Raw genomic sequence first — 17107 nt, 5'->3', positions numbered from 1 at the left:
TCTCTGTCTCCACCTTCCCATCCAAGCTTTCTAGGAGGATTATTTCAGATCTCAACCTGTGGGTCAAGAGGGTCCTAATTCTTTTTTTGGATGCCCCTTCCCTGATCAACCTTCCCCTCCAAGTCGCCTTGGCCGCCTCCCACACCATCTCCCGGCTCACCTCTCCCGTGTCATTTAGCTCAAAGAATTCTTTAATTGCAACGGTCATTTCTTCCTTAAAGACCGCGTCCCTCAGCAGGAAATCGTTGCACCTCCAGAGAGACTCCCTGGGTTTCAGCCCCACTATACTGACATCCGACCAGACCATGCCATGGTCTGACCAGCTGACCAAGCGGACGTCACAGGCCTCTATTCTGCTCATATGCTGACTCCCCATGAAAAGGTGTTTTATCCTAGTCCTGGTACATTGGACTGCGGAGTAGAAGGTCTATCCCCTTCGTCTAGGGTGCAGCTCCCTCCATATATCCACCAATCCCTGTTCCCACATTAATTCCTGCAGCCCACCACGAAGTTCAGCTCCTCTATTATCTGATGTGGCCGAACTCCCACTGTGGTCCAACTCTCGATCTGCCCACATATTTAAATCCCCACCTAGGAGCAGGAGCCCTTCCGCTTTAGCCATCACCTCCCCCAAGGCCACTTGATCAAATTCTCTCTGACCCACGTTAGGGCAGTATATCACTGCTAGGCTGACTCTGGAATTATTTAGATTGCCAGACACTACCAAGGATCTTCCATCCTCCCTCTCCCACCGGGACACCTCTGTCAATTTCTGGTTCCTTTGGAGTAGGATGCCCACTCTGCCTTTCTTTACGTGACCCGATGCCCAAAAGGTCTGGCCAACGTGAAATCCTGGGATGGCCCTCTCCTCCCCCCTCACTGTTCTGGTTTCTTGGACAAACAAAACATCCACCTTCCCATGTTTCATTTCCCTCCCGAGAAGGGAGCACTTTGTCAGTGAGTTGAGCCCATTGACGTTGAGTGAACCCACCCTGAGTGACTCGACCCAGCCCCTTTTTTCATTGACTGTCATTGCTTTCCCTTCTTAAGTATCTTGTCCTCCCGATCATGTCGGAGCTGCCCAGTGCCCATTTGAAGTGTGGTCGATATCATGCCCCGAGCCCCTTACCGTCAATTCCCACCCCTCCCCCCTTCCTCTTCCCTCCTTTGTCCAAGACGCCTGCCAACTGGCAAGCCACCAGGGTATGTGCATGTTCCTGCACCGCAGTTCTCTTGGTAAACTCTGTGTCCCCAGCCGGGGTCGCCTACGAGCCAGACTTAATCTTCTCGTTAAACTATCTTTACATTCCTAGTCCCCTTCAACCTCGGACGTCGGAGTGTTAGGTTTTCTGAATTTTCTCCTGCCCTTTGTCTTCTTCTTCGTGGACCAGGAACCCGCCGGTTCTCTCACGGTGTCACCTGTTTCTTGAGTCTCCATCAAATTTCCCCCTTCCGGGGCGTCCCCCTTAAGCACTTGTAATACCTGTGAGGCTTCTTTGCCACTAATCACTCTATAGTCCACCCCAACCCGTTCAAAGGAAAGGGCGAAGGGGAAGGAACATCTATATCTGATATCTTGGCTTGTGAGCCACTGGGTGAGTGGACGACATTCTCTTCTGCGGGTGAGCGTGAGGAATGAAAGGTCCTGGAATATCTTAATTGTATCGCCTTCAAAGGTAAAGCTCCCCAGTCTTTTTGCCTTCTCCAGGACCTCCATTTTCTCTCTATAGCGGAGGAACCACACCACGATGGACCTCGGGCCACCGCCCGCACCCCCTCCACCTTGATGCGCTCTTTCCAGTTGGACCTCCTTGCCGCCCTCCAATGTAAAAAGCTGGTTTATCAGGCCCTGGACCTTCCTCCCCACGTCCGCTGCAGTTTCCCCTCTCTCTTGAGTCACACCCATAATGCGCAGGTTGTTTCGGCGCTCTCTGTTTTCCAGATCGTCCATCTTCAAAATGATGTCCTCCTCTCTCATTTCCAAGTCCGTTAGCCTAGCCTCATATTTCATGTCGAGCAGGTCTGCCTGGAGGTGATTATTTTCCATCCCTTCCATTTTATCCTCCAGGGTCTCCACCCTCCCCTTGAGATCCACTATGGAGGCTTGAATGTCTGTGCAAATCACCTTAATCTCTTGGAGAATGTCCTTGAGATCCTCTTTAGTAAGTGCAGCGGGAGGGGGTTTGCCGCCCGATGGCATGGTGGTTATGGCATTCCTGGGGACCGTACTCATGACCGTGAGGGGCCGGCGGAAGCGCTGGAGGGATGAGATCGCCCCGGGTACTGGGGTTCGCTCCAGGGTCCAAGACTTCTGGCGCACCTCAGGGCGGTGCTGCTATACCCCTTACGAGGGACGGTGTCAGGGTTGATGGTCCAATGCCCTCTCAGTGGCCGGACCACTTTGAACTCGGGCGATGTAGGCTTGTGGCTCTGTGAGTGGCGCTGTGCCCTAGCTGGGGCCTGCTGGTCTAAGGAGAGTCTCTGAGGTACTGGTCCAAATTGGATCCGTAGATTTCAGGCAGCACCGACCTCCCTTCGTCACGCCCCTACCGGGAGGTGTTCCTTTGTACAACCAAGGAGAAGGACCTGGGGGAGGACTGCCCCTTGATGGCTCATCCACTCGATTGTCCCTTCCCCCCCACGCTCTCCTCACCTCCAACTGCTCCCCGTCACTGTGCTGGGCCCCGCCGGGTAGGCCGAGGCGCGTCTGTGGCGTCCATGGGGCCGATGCTTCCATCCGGGCGTTGTCTGTCGTGGGGCCTCCGTGTGCTGGGTGTGGGCCAGGAGCGAGCTCTGGGCCCCAGGGTGCTGGAGGGCGCTCCTCTGTGCTGCCCCCGTTCCGATGCACTAATACAGGGCGGGAAGCCCGGGCCGTGTCCTCTTCGGCCCTTGTATGATTCACTCCGTCCGTGGGGGCCGCGTTCGTATGAGCCCCACTCCGAGCCCCCCACGGTGCGGTGTGTCCCCCAGCACACCTGTGCGAGATATGCTTCCGCAACAGGGGGGGGGTGGGGCGCTCGGCTCCAAGGGCCTCTTCGCAGAGCCGCGGGGACGGCAAAGTCCGGTGTCGCAGGCCCGCACCGGTACCCACTGCTCGTGTGCACTTCTCAGGACACCTCCATAGTCAGGGCCCCGGGCCACGCCGCGGCGGGTCCCAGTGGCGGGTCCCCCGGTACTCTCAGGGTGAGGCCAACTGATCAGGGGACAGGTCTTCTCCGGCTCAGTCTCGTACTCCAGGCCGGGGACTAGGGATGTCCACTAGGCCCTGCGGTGCTTTCAGGAGCGCGATGCTTACGCGTCCTGCATGCTCCGCACCCCCTGGTGGTCTCTTTCTTTTATTTTAAATGTTTGATTTATACATTCTTATTTTTCTTACACTTACTTTTCTTTATAAATATTCCCATTCACTAACATTCAGGAACATGTACATGTATTCATGCACAGATATATTTCAAACTTCTTTGGAATTGCTCCATGAAGACACGAGGAGGGAGTGCTCTGAGCTAACCATCGATAATACTGTTGTTATCCTGAGTCAACTACTGGATTTTGAGATGGTATAGCAGTTGTGACTGCATAACCACTAATGGGATTGCTGGCACCCAAAAACAATTGCGAAAATCAGAGGCGTAGTCCGAGATCCTTCGAGCTCGGAGGCGGTCGCCATTTTCGACGAGTAAATAGAGCAGTCTCCCCACCAGATGGAGCATCAGAGTACCAGAGGGTGCAACTGGAAGTATAGTGGTAGAAAGGCATTGGTGATGGCTGAGGAGAGGCTACCTACTGTTATAGGACCAGGCAGTGTACGGTCCGGGTCCACTAGTTGGCAAAAAATCGGAGGTTCCGGTCCTCAGCAGAGGTTCTGTGTGGATGCAGAAGAGGACAGTAGTGGAGTGCGTGGAGTCAGAGGAGGGATACACTAACTCTGACAGCTGCACTCCGGGTTGAAATCAGAACGAGACGGGCCTGGCAGGTGTTTGGCCTGCAGGTGTGACAGAGGAATTGATGGCTAGTGGGCAAAGATAGCCGCCATCTTAGTCTCATTACCCATTCGGGACCCAGCTGGGTACCGAGTAATATAGTTTGAAGTAGACGGCATATAAGAGCCGCCCACCTAGACTGAATGAGGAAGTCCACCAATATGAGCCTGGGCGTCAAGGTGATTGCATTGCTGAGTGGAGCAGTGCGAACTCAGTGGGGAATCCTGGTGAAAACTCGTGGAGTGGAAGAGGCTCTGGATGGAATGGGAGGCACAGCAGAAAGCCACGGACAGATAAGCAAGTGAGGTTGGGGAAGGTGGTGTTGGACAGGTTCCACCATTGGACCTTTGTCTCTGAGAGAGACATGACTGTGTGCAACTTGGTTGGTGATAATAGGTGGAGACACCGCTGGGAGCCCGGGGAGAGTGAAGTTGATTGGGGATGGACTGCGGCTATTTGGTTGATCAGCCAGGAGGATACTGACACCAAAGGACAGCAGAAGATGTAGTAGTATGTGGGCACTAAGAATAAGCACGGCAGAAATGAGGCAGCAAAAGCAATTGGAGATGGTGATGGGCCCAGGGCAGCTGGTGGTGTTACATTGGATGGTATCATGGCACCAATTCAAGAATCTTGAATATTACTGGAGGGAAAGATCCAAGATTGTATCCTTGATGAGAGCGGATTTAAGGAAAGTTTGCAAAAGGGTCACAATGTTAATGTTCAAGGACATTTGTACCGCGCACTATCACCACCGGAGTGGTCCCCTGGAGCTCTGGCAGCTCTGAAAGAGGGAGGAGGGGATGGTTAGTGGGAGCAAGCTGGTAAAGTACAAGAGAGCAGTGATGTGCTGTTGGCAGCCTCAGCCCGGTGGGTCCGTTGGCTGGGCCTAGGGTGTTTTTCGGCCAGTAGACGTTGTGTACTGTTGTGCGAGCCTATGTGTGTTTTTGTTTTGTTGTTGCAATGTTATGTTATGTGGAAGATGCACTGGTTTGCTGCAGAAATCAGTTGTAGGGCCTAGCTGGGGCAACAAGTACTTTGAAAGATAAGGCGGGGGACACAGAAGGAAGGTCCTGTGGTTGTAATATTAGGATGGTGGGTGTGCCAGAGGCACAGTGTACAGTTGTTGATGGACAAATTACTATAGGAGAGCCTGCGTCTTAAGGGATGTTCCAAAATATTCACAGCTCATAATGTGCCAGGAAGGGCACTACCACCAGGAGCACTACTGAGGGCTATCATGGCCACATTGCTGAATTTTCATAATAGGGATGCAATCCTGCAAGATGGGCACCAAAGGGGACATTTTGTAGTGGGCAATGCCAAGTTCCTGATTTTTCCTGACTTTACCTAGGAGGTCCAGAGGCAATAAAGATTGTTTGATGCGGTACCAGAGCAGCTGAGTAAAGAGAACATGAAATACATGATTTTCCTCCCCGCTAAACTGAAAGTACTGGCGGACAGGAAGTCTCATTTCTTTCTTTATGCTCCAGAGGAGTGGAACTGGCTGGAGAACAGATCCTTGTAGAATGGTCCGAAGGAGATGTGGGCAAACGTGTGCTTGATGGTGGATGAGAGTGTTATGATAGGCCCAAGTTTACCAACAAAGAGGAAGTACTGAATAAACTGAGTAAATTTAAGTGCACGAGAAAACCCAGCTTTATTCAGATATGTACGGCCTGGAGAGCGTAAAAAAGGCAATCTCAAAATGGCGTTAGGAACAACACTGTTTCAATTCCGAAAAATGTCACATCTGATGTCATGGTTAGTAATTATCATGAACCTTCTATTCGCTTATTCAATTGGTTAGTGGATCATAGAACATATGGGATCTTGTTCTTTTTATTTTTTTCACAACAGATAACTCCTCTTAGGTTCATCCTTCTAAAAAATAATACAACTCAATCTAACTTGCCATTGGATGGCATTCTACTACACTAGTCAATAAGATGAAGAAAGCTCTGATTGTTTCATTATTTGTTCATCTAACCTTGGGCTCTGTTATGTGATACCAAGGTATGTGATGGAGAAGGAGAGATGGATGAATCGCTGTGAGTCGGCATTGAAAGTAACTCCCGTCTCGTTCCCATGCCAAGGTTCTCTCTTCCAGACACATTTGTGGTCTTGGTATCTCAACCACCCCCTCTAGATAGATGCACAATGAGATAGCAAGTGCTCTGTCTAATTTGGCATGGAATAAATGGTCACTGTTCCAACCACATAATTGGGGACCGCTGTGCTAAAGCCATTTGCGCCCATTTATTGGATTTTCTACTGTCCTAACGTGTGTGTGTCTTCGTCAGTGGCCACCTGGGGCGCTATATGTTTATTCGCTACCGGCAACTGGCATTTGAAGATATGTCTGTTTTCTTGCTGCTACCAATAAAAACGAATTAACTTAATAATTGCGTACTGTGCCATGGAAAAAGTTATCTTGTGCTGTTTCAACTCATAGGCAGAACTCCCATTGGCAGGCCGACCTTGGTGCTTGAGCTGCTGTCTGAGCATCATGGGGCCTGGAGTTGTGAGTTAGGCTTGAATATTTCAGAATTGAGGCCTACCGTGGTTAGCTCTGAGTAATGGCGTTACTCCTGCACTTTCTCTGCCAGATTAGTGTTCTTTGTGTCTTGCATGCTGCCATTCATTATTCCCTGCCCGTGTATGCTGCAGCTCCCTCTAACTGCCCATCTCTACACTACCTGTGTAAGCCTGTCTGGGTATCCTACAACCTTTCTCTGCTTCTGTGAATACACACTACTTCTCACCCTACTTATGTCGCAATGTCTATTCTACTCTTCATGGCTGTGTGACCATTATTCTTTTACTGGCTCTTTGCAGTAAGATTCTCAGCTTGTACTTTCGTTCATGCTCGGGAATTGGTGGCACTGTGGCCAGTCATGGTGCATCTCTCATCCGCATCACCACAAGAGTACATGAGGGAGAAAGGGAGATGGGGATCTTGGCCTTCATTAGCAGTCCAAGATACTGTAATGATTTTGGCAGTGGGGAATGAATGTCCTGGTGGAGGGTAGTCAATGTGGGGGATGTCACGGTTTAGTAAAGCTGTACTGACAGTTAGGTCAGGAGACCAAGATGACCTACCACAGACCTATGGTCCACATGTCCTAAGGCGGGGATCCATGGGTGAGGGAGGTGGGACCTAATGGTCAGTCATTGCAAGCATTTGAGGATTCAAGGCGAGGGATCACTGTTTTGGATTTAGTTTAATGCAATGTTAATTCTGTGTGTTGAAATGGGGAGATGCAGGGGAGTGTGTTGGGGTGTTTGAGGGTGGGATGTTCGAGGGATCTGTAAGGATTGTTTTGTTTTGGTGGTGTCATGTTGCAGCATGGGGAAAGGGAACAGCGTATGGACAATCACATATGTGGGACACATGGTAGGGTTAGGTTTGCAGGATGGAGGGTGCTAGGATGAAAATAGGAACATGGAATTTCAGGGGCCTGGAAAAAAGCAGGAAGAGAATAAAAGTGGGGATATTTCTGAAATGCAATAGGATACAGGTAGCATTGTTGCAGGAAACACACATGTTGAAGCCGAACCTTGAGGTCTTGAGACGCAAATGGGGAGACAGGTGTTCGGATCCTTTTATTCTTCCTGCGCGAGAGGGGTTCTGATGTGTATAGCACAGGGGCTGCCAATAATAATAGAGAGACAAATGAGAAATTCAGATGGTCGGACCATGATATTGATTGGGATAATTGAAGGGATGGGTATATGTATTATAAATTCATAGGCGCAGAATGTGGAAAATAAGGACTACTATCCATCAGTGTTGAAACTGGTTGAAGGTTACAGGGTGGACATTTTTATATGGGGGGCGGATTTTGACTGCCTCTTAAACCCGGTAGTAGATAGGATATGATATGATATGAAATGGCATTTATAACAGGCCTATACACAAGTGTTTCAAAGGCGCAACAAGGCAAGGGAGGGGAACAGAGGGAAGACAGAGACCACTATCTTACTAGGCCAGGTGACATTGAGATTGCGCAAGGGCAGGCGAGGGGGTAAGGGGAAAAGTGCAAGGGGAAAGGGGGAGGTGGAGAGTGTGCAGTACATATGATAAACAGTAAATAACAAAAAAAACAATAAATAAGAAGTGCAGCCAGCTGATGGCAGGTGCAAGGGTAAGTGCAGACATCAGGTGCTGGTAGGGGGCTGTAGGGATACAGAAACAGCCAGGAGTGCAAGTGTTTCCAGGGTGGCAGTGCAGGTGTGCAACTGGCAGGGAGGGGACCAGGGCCCAAGAAAAGAGGGTAGCCAGGTGACCAGTGCAGTTTCAATTTCAGCCAGGAGTTCAGCCGGGGAGATAAGGAGAGAAAGCAGAAGCAAAGAGGAAGGTCTTGAGGTGCTTCTGGAAATGGAGTTGGTTCTCCTCAATTTTCAGAGAGCCAGGGAGGCTGTTCCAGAGGGGGCCACCAGCCAAAGAAAGAGATCTACCACCAACTCGTTGCTTGGAGAAGCGACTGACCCTGAGGGAGTTGGAGGCAGATGAGCAAAGAGCTTGAGAAGGAAGATATGTAGGAAGAGAGAGTTGAAGGTATTGAGGCCCAAGGCTCCAGAAGGGCATGCGGACAATGCAGAGGGTTTTGAACTTAATACTCGCAGTTACTGGGAGCCACTGCAGAGATTTCAGTCCTGGAGAGATACGATCCCTGGGCTTGAGGCCAAGGACAAGTCTCGCAATCCTGTTTTGGATGAGTTTACGAGGGCGGAGAGTAGTGGTATGCAGATTTTGACAGAGGCCGTTGCAGTAGTCCAGCCTAGAGAGAACCAGATCCCTGGAGACAGTGAGCTTCTGGGGGAAGGAGAGGAAAGGAAGAATACCTCTGAGGAGGTGCAGCTGGTAGTGTGACTTCGTAGATACATCCGAGATGTGAGGAGAGGAGAGTGTGGAGTCAAACATGACCCGAGGTTTTTAGCCTCACAGATGGGAGCAGGAAGAGGGCCAAGAGAGGCCGGCTAGAGAGTGACCGGAAAGGAGGGAGCAGGTGTGCCGATGAGGAGAATCTCAGTCTTACTGGCATTAAGGCAGGGATCATTGGCGGCGTACCACTCCTGGATCATAGACAGACAGTCAGACATAAGGGAAGGAGAAGAGGTGGCTGAAGGAAGCCTGAAAATGAGCTGTGTCATCTGCATAGCACTAAAAGTTGGGGCAGAGAGTGGCAATGCGGTGTGCAAGAAGTGCCAGGTATTGGTTGAATAGGCAGGGAAAGAGGTTAGACCCCTGGGGAACATCACAGGTAGAGATAGTGACAGAGGAGAGGAAGGGTGGGCCAATTTAAACAAACAGCAACAGTGTCACTGAATAAGGTAGTTTGGGATCTGGATTTGGTGGAATTGTGGAGGGAGTCTCAGGAAGGGGAAGAAGGGTACTATTTATATTCACAGATTCATGGCTGTTTTCCAGACTGGATTATATTTTAGTGGAGAGGGAATACTTTCACTGATTCACAGACACAGATTATCTGGGGAGGACTCTACCAGATTATTCTCCATGTTATGGCATTTACATGCTCAAAGGGGAAACCAGCCATACCAATTGGGAGGCTAAGAGCAGAGGCTCTGGTTGATATGGCTTTTCCGACTATGAAGAGATATCTAATTTTTTTAGGCGAACAAAGGTTCGTTGTCAGAAATAGGGGTAATATGGGATGCTTTTAAAGTGACCATGAGAAGAACCTACATTTTGAAATCAGTGGGGTTAAGGAAAACATTGAGTGACTCATTAAGTCAAGTGAAATTGAAGGTTACACCTTTGGAGAGGGAACTGGCTAAGGGATTTTGGGTAGGCGGTGACATCTCTCACTCGCATTGGAAAATCATTAGGAACTGCAAGAAGCTATATTCAAGTCTGAATACAGTTAATATATGGTACGTGTCCATGGGAAGGGGGAAACAGCGGGTCAACTGTTGGCGTGGTTGCTTCCACAGGGACTTCCACAGTCGACGATAACGCAGATCTGCAGTATTAAGGGAGACTTAAATTACATTGCATACATGGATTAATGGGTTATTGCAGGAGTACTATACCCCATTATATAGCAGTGAATGCACATACTCAGAATCAGAACATATGACTTGCTGGATCCAGCGCAGTTGCCGAGTTATCGGGTGGTTCTCGAGATGAGTTAGATGCACCAATATAAGGGTAAACCGCCCTTTCATCGACAGTAGTTTTTTCGATGGAATTTTTCCAAAACAATTCCATTGAAAAAACTCATATAATATATATGGGGGGTGGTTGGTCTGGGGTTATAAGGGGTGGGGGCCATTGGTGTGGCATTAATAGTAACAGGGAAAGGAGGGCTGGGGGGACCCCCCAAAGTTAAAAACAAAAATCCTTGAAAAGATGACTGTCAATGAACAGACATGGAACCAATAGAAGAGGCTGAAATATTGTGCGCTATCAGATCCATGCAAAGAAACAAGTCCCCAGACAGCAGTGGGATCCTGATTGAATTTTATTGTACATTCTCAGATCTCCTGGTGCCAAAACGGAAAAGGGTTTATGACTGGGAATATAGGAAGTGGATTGTGCTGGAATCGATGCACTAAGCACTGAATATGGTTCTGTTTAAGACTCAGATGTACACAAATTATTGTGATTCATATCGGCCCATCTCACGGATGGATGTGGATGCAAGGAGGGTCCTGGGGAAGGTCCTTACGATGAGGTTGTCTAAGGTGGTGCCAGGACTTGTGCACCCAGACCAATATGGATTTGTGGGGGGACGGAATATGCTCATGAATCTTAGACCGGTACATCATTTCGGAGATTGGGTGCGGTTATTGAGGGACGAACTGCAGATGGTCTCATTAGACCCGGTTAAGTTGTTTGATTCACTGGAATAGGCATGTCTTTTGAAGGTTCTAGAAGCATTTGGTTTGGGACCTGGTATATTGTAATGGCTTTGATTATTATATAACAGCCTGATGGCACAGGTTAAAATGGGTAGTTGGGTGTCTTCCAGATAAACTTTAGACAGGGATACTAAGCAGGGCTGTCCGGTGTGCAATGGCGCTGGTGCTCCTGGCTGGATATTTCAAAAAATATATTTCGGAGACGGGTATATGGAAATAAGAACTTACCCATAGTATTTCTTTATATGCGGATGATGTTGTTTTATATGTGAATAATCTGTTGGATAATAGCCTGATTATCCTGGAAATATTAGACAACACATGATCTGGCGGGCCTATCGGATAGGCATAGAGATGGATTCCCTGATTGGGGTATAAAATTGGAACTGGAATCCTTTAAATATTTGGCCATTCAGATATTCTATGCAATTGAAGAGACTTTGTGTATAATACGAGCAGAGCTCTGACAGGCATTGAGGATTTGGTTGGATTTTGGAAATCTCTGCCACTGTCGTTGATGGGCACGATAGCTTTATGCAAAATGTTGCTCCTACCCAGATTGCTGTATTTCTTTGCCAATATATGACAGATATGTAATCAAACAGATCTTTTCAAAAAGATGGATGTTACGATTGAGGAATTATTCTGGTGAATGGAGATGTCGGGTAGCCATAAAGGCACTCCATCTACCAAATCTGGAGAGTGGTTGGCTCTCACAGATTTTGAGCTCTATTTTTGTGCAGCCTAGTTACATTTAGTGGCTTTTTGAGATAATTCTCTGACAGGAGAAATAAAGGGTTTGGTGGGGATATGAAGAGGGAACTTATTTACTATGGGACCTGATGGGATTAGGGGTGACAAAAAGATATTTAATGCCCCATGCAGTCAAGGGAAGATCAAGGGAATATAGTGCAGACCAATCTATATACAACTGGTTGGGATTGATATAACTATACTAGCAGTGCGAAGAGACATGGGCCTTGCGACTGTGTGATCTAAAGGGTGTAAATTACTGGGGGATTCTTTTTGCGAATGGAAAACTAATCACTTTTGAACAAAGGGCAGAGAAGTATGCTCGGCCGAGGGGGTCTTTTTCTGGGTTATGCAAGGATGGTGAGGAGGGTGGATCAATTGTGAGAGAGTATTCTGGAAGAGCCAGAGACTGGACAGGCAATACAGATGCTGCTGTCCCTGGGGGAATGGAAGAGGGTAATCGCTCCTTTATACAGGGTGATATTATATGATATAATATGATATGGCATTTATAACGCACCTATACACAAGTGTTTCAAGGGAGGGGAACAGAGGGAGGATAGACAACCATCCTACTAGGCGAGTTGTCATTCAGATCGCGCAAGTGCATGGGGAGGGGGCGTGGACAGTGCAGTACATGGGAAAAGATAATAACAATAAGTAAGTAACGGCCAGCATGTGGCAAGGGCAGGGTAAGTGCAGACATCTGCTGTCACAGGTTGGTAGGGGGACTGTAGGTATATAGAAACAGTCCACAAGTGCGCGGTTGCCAGGCAGGCAGTGCAGGTGTTTGACGCTGGTGGGGGAGGGACCTGGGCATGAGATCAGAGGGTGTCCTGGTAGCCAGTGCAGTTCCGGTTACAGCTAGGAGGCCGGCAGACGAGAGGAGGAGAAAAAGCAGAAGCAAAGAGAAAGGTTTTGAGGTGCTTCCGGAACCGCAGATGGTTCTCCTTAAGTTTAAGGGAGGCAGGGAGGCTGTTCCAGAGGGAAGCACCAGCCGAGGAAAGAGATCTACCCCCAACTCGTTGCTTGGAGAAGCGACTGACCCTGAGGGAGTTGGAGGCAGATGAGTGAAGGGCTCGAGATGGAAGATATTTAGGAAGAAAGAGTTGAAGGTATTGAGGCCCCAGGCCTCAGAAGGCCTTGTGGATGATGCAGAGGGTTTTGAACTTAATCCTCACAACCACTGGGAGCCAGTGCAGAGATTTCAGTCCTGGAGAGATTCTATCCCTGGGCTTGAGGCCAAGGACAAGTCTTGCAGTCCTGTCCTGAATGAGTTGCAGATGGCGGAGAGGAGAAGTAGGCAGATTTAGAAAGAGGCTGTTGCAGTAGTCCAGCCTAGAGAGAACCAGAGCTCTGGAGACAGTGAGCTCCTCGACGAAGGAGAGGAAAGGAACAATACCTCTGAGGAGGTGCAGCTGGTAGTGTGACTTCTTAGAGATGTCAGAGAGTTGAGGAGAGAAGGAGAGTGTGGAATCGAAGATGACCCCAAGGTTTTTAGCCTTGCCGATGGGATCAGGAAGAGGGCCAAGTGAGGCTGGCCAGAGAGCTACAGGAAAGGAGGGAGTGGGTGTGCCAAAGAGGAGAATCTCAGTCTTACTGGCATTAAGGCAGAGGGCATTGGCGGCACACCAATCCTGGATATCAGACAGACAGTCAGAGATGAGGAAAGGAGATGAGGAGGCCGAGGGTAGCCTGAAATGAGCTGGGTGTTATCCGCATAGCACTGAAAGTTGGGGCAGAGAGCAGCGGTGCCGTGGGCAAGGAGTGCCAGGTATTGGTTGAATAGCCAGGGAGAGAGTTTAGACCCCAGAGGGACACCACAGGTAGAGAAAAAGATAGCAGAGAGGACGGACCCAAGTTGGACCTGGGAAGGTCGGTCAGAGAGGAAAGAAGTCAGCCACGCCAGAGCCTGACCAGTGATACCCAGGTTATCACAGAGATGGTTAAGCAGGATGGCAGGGTTGACAGTGTCAAAGGCAGAAGAGGGATCAAGCAGGATGAGGACGCAAGGGGTGTCACAGTCAAGGTTTGAGAGCAGGTCTTCACGGATGTTCAGGAGAGCAATTTCCATACTTCTGGCTGCTCTGAAACCAGATTGATGATCATGGAGACAACCAACAGATTCAGTGCGAAGATTAAGCTGGGAGATGTTCAGCTTTTCCAAGAGTTTGCTCATGAAAGGAGTGATAGCGATTGAGTGATAATAAGCCAGAATGGAGGGGCTGGTGGTGGGCTTCTTAAGAAGAGGGTGCACAAGAGAATTTTTCATGGGGGGAGGTACCAGAGTCGAAGGAGTGGTTGCAGAAATCAGTCAGGGATGGGGCAAGGGTGTCAATGTGGTCCTTGATGGTTTTGGAAGAGCAGTGAAGAACCTGTTGAGATGAGGTTTTCATAGATCAGACTTGTCTAGAGACCTCATCCGGGGAGAAGAGTGGAAAGGTGGAGAAGGGTGGATGTGGACATAGGAGGGCCAGAGGGGGACGAGAGCGTGTGGGGAGAAGCAGGAGAGGCCAAGAGGGTGGACAGGATGACCTGGATTTTGGAGATGAAGTGAAAAGTCAAGGCCGTGCAGAGGGCCTGGGAAGGGACAGCAGAGGTAGAGACTGCAGCAGGATTGGCCAGCTCCTTGCAGATTTTAAAGAGTTTGTCTGAGTTGTTAGATGCCTCAGAAACATGGGCTTCGATGTGGGGTCTCTTCTTAGTGAGGATAGAGAGTCGGTATTGTCTTTGGAGCAGGTAACAGGCCAGTTTGTCAGAGAGTGTACACAAAGCCAACCACTTCCTCTCAGCCACCCTGCACTTGCTTTTAAGGGTAATGAGGTCTGAGTCATACCAGGAGTTGCACTTGATTTTCGGCTTCATGTGGATCCTCATAACAGGGGAAACTACTTCAAGAGTATCAGAGATATCAGAGTAGAGCATGGAAAGGGCTGTGTCAGGGTAGGTAAAGGTGGGCTACTGCACCATGACATCCTAATGGAATTCAATAATTTCTTACCACAGTGAATAGCAGCAACAGCATTGTGGTCCTCATAACTGCATTGTTCTCCGATATTTGACAACCTGCCCGGAAATTCTTTAGGCAAGCAGAAACCAATTCCAAAAAAAAAACAGAAGAGGGAAAGTACCCGTACAAGGACTAAAGGTATTTTGTAAATTGTGATTCAGACAAAAATTACCTATCAAATAGAAAGAAAAAACAAAGAGGGGGAAAACGACAACCTGGGATAAAAATACATTTTATGAATGCTTGCATATTTAAAAAAGGCAAGACATATTCACTTAAAAAGACCTGTTGGACCTATTACTGCAGCTGTAAGAAAGGTTCCTTGTAAACAGACAACTAATCAGTCAATTATGGATGCTTCTCAATTAGAGTCCTGTTCATGGGTACCAGTTGTACATGAGATTCCAGATGAAGAACTTCATAGAACCTGAACACTATGCATGTGTCCAAACTTACGGAAGGGTAGCGATCATGAGGATTTCAGCAGATTACATGAGGTCTCTTCCATAGTCCTTTCTCTACTTTCTCGAGAGACCGCGTTTATTTTCACAATGGACAACAGACGTATGCTCATGTTGCCGGCATTTTGAACAGCTATTTTTGAGTTACATCTGCCACGATCTACCCTGCATCTATGAATTGTGCTGTAGTTGCCTGGTCGATTTATTCAAGGCATGTCTTCCCAGGATTGTCAGTTGGTTATGCTGCTCTTGGCTTCACTTTTTTGACCCATTCATCGGGCTAGATACCGTTATTCGTTCTACGGCAGAGTGCCAGGGCAAGACTGGCTTACGGAGCTTTGCAACTATCCAGTACCATCAATCATTGATGACTTCAGTTCTTAAGTCACCCTGATGAATTTCCGCACAATTAATCGAATCATGAAGATGGAAAGAAACAGGTCGGTTTTCTAAGTGGTTCACTCTTGTTGTGGCCCAAGTTGTCAATTAATATGACTTTTGAAGGTCTCTGATTTTAGGACTTTCTATTGATATTCTAATAATATAGTGCTTGTCATGTACTAGAATTTGAACATGGTGCTATAACATTTTGTATAATTATTTCATTTGTGTTTATGTATAGTCTGTGTTCTGCACCATTATATTTGAGGTATGCATTTTAGAGATGTATGAGTCTAGTATGAATGGAGTGATTGGTGAATTGTCTGGGTCTGGTTGTGTTGCATATTGTTCTCAGTTTTCTTTTCCCTGACATTCATGTACTAATATTTTTTCATGAATTGTATTTTATGACTTCAATGTTTTCCGATACATAATGGGATTTTAAAATTCTTACAGTACATTCTAGTATATCAGTTGTATTTTGGATCAGCTGTGTTCTTATAGCTCCAGCCTTGCCTGCTCACCTAAACAAGAATCCATACCCCGGTCCCCTAGTTGCTCTATATATATATTTGCCTCTTCCAAGCACGACCGTGTGTAGTTTTTTTCTGCTTGGAGTCCCCTATTGTTGTTGGCGTTCTTCCATAGTGTATACACATCAGGAGCTGAGATGTGTGCTGTGTATTGAATGAGTATTTAAGTCAAGATCACCTATCCCTTTAAATCATAATTGCCTTTTGGAATGTTTTTCTTAAAGCCGAAACTTAGAATAATCACTTCAAAGCACATTACCCTAGTTGAGTTTCTGGAGGATTATAACGTTAATAGATCAAAAATGCATGCATGATCTCACAATATTTCCAGATTACTAATGGAAATACCTAAGGTATTATTATCTGTTGGTTATGATATTTATGCATGCAAGTGAGGAAATTTGAAAGTGATGTATGAAACATACATCAAAACATGTTTCTGTGTAAAGAGCACTCAAACTTCATATCTGTGTAAAACCCTGGATGCAAGTTTAATGTTAAAATCCAGTTTGATACCAATAATTGGGATTGTGCGGTGGAATAATTTAAATCTAGGGTTAATTAAAAACATGATTTGACTATGGCAGACTGGTACTTGTTACAAGTAGAGGTGTGAGTGGGCACCGCGTGGTTATTAATGTTAGGGAAATATGTAAACAGGGGTGTACTTAACTATTTAGTGGAGTGCAAACACTACCTCTGCACATGCTGCTCAAACTGAAATATCTAAGAAAGACCTAGGCCAGCGGGCCTGCACTGAGGGTTGCTCACCCTAAATACCTGTTGTGGTGAATAGTTGCTTCTGATTATATACACAAGCATGCTACAACAGGTTTGATATATCATACTCATATGCTTAAAGATTAAAAAGTGATCAATTTAATTCAATTGTTTTTTGACAGATGCCAATGACCAATGCATTTCAGACCAGAATGGTCCTTCATCGGGGCACAATCTGTATAAACAAGATACCAGACAGTCGAGTTGCCAGGTCTTTTTTTTTTTAAAGCCAAACAAGTTCCCTGATCCTGTTATACTGAGTAAAGTGGAAACGTTTCTTTAGTGAAACTCTAGAAGGTTGAATAATTTCCTACGGAATTA

The sequence above is a fragment of the Ambystoma mexicanum genome, chromosome 2q, assembly GCF_040938575.1.
Source record: "Ambystoma mexicanum isolate Mex_15411 chromosome 2q, UKY_AmexF1_1, whole genome shotgun sequence".
Classification (NCBI taxonomy): Eukaryota; Metazoa; Chordata; class Amphibia; order Caudata; family Ambystomatidae; genus Ambystoma; species Ambystoma mexicanum.
Note: the sequence above shows the minus strand (reverse complement) of the source record.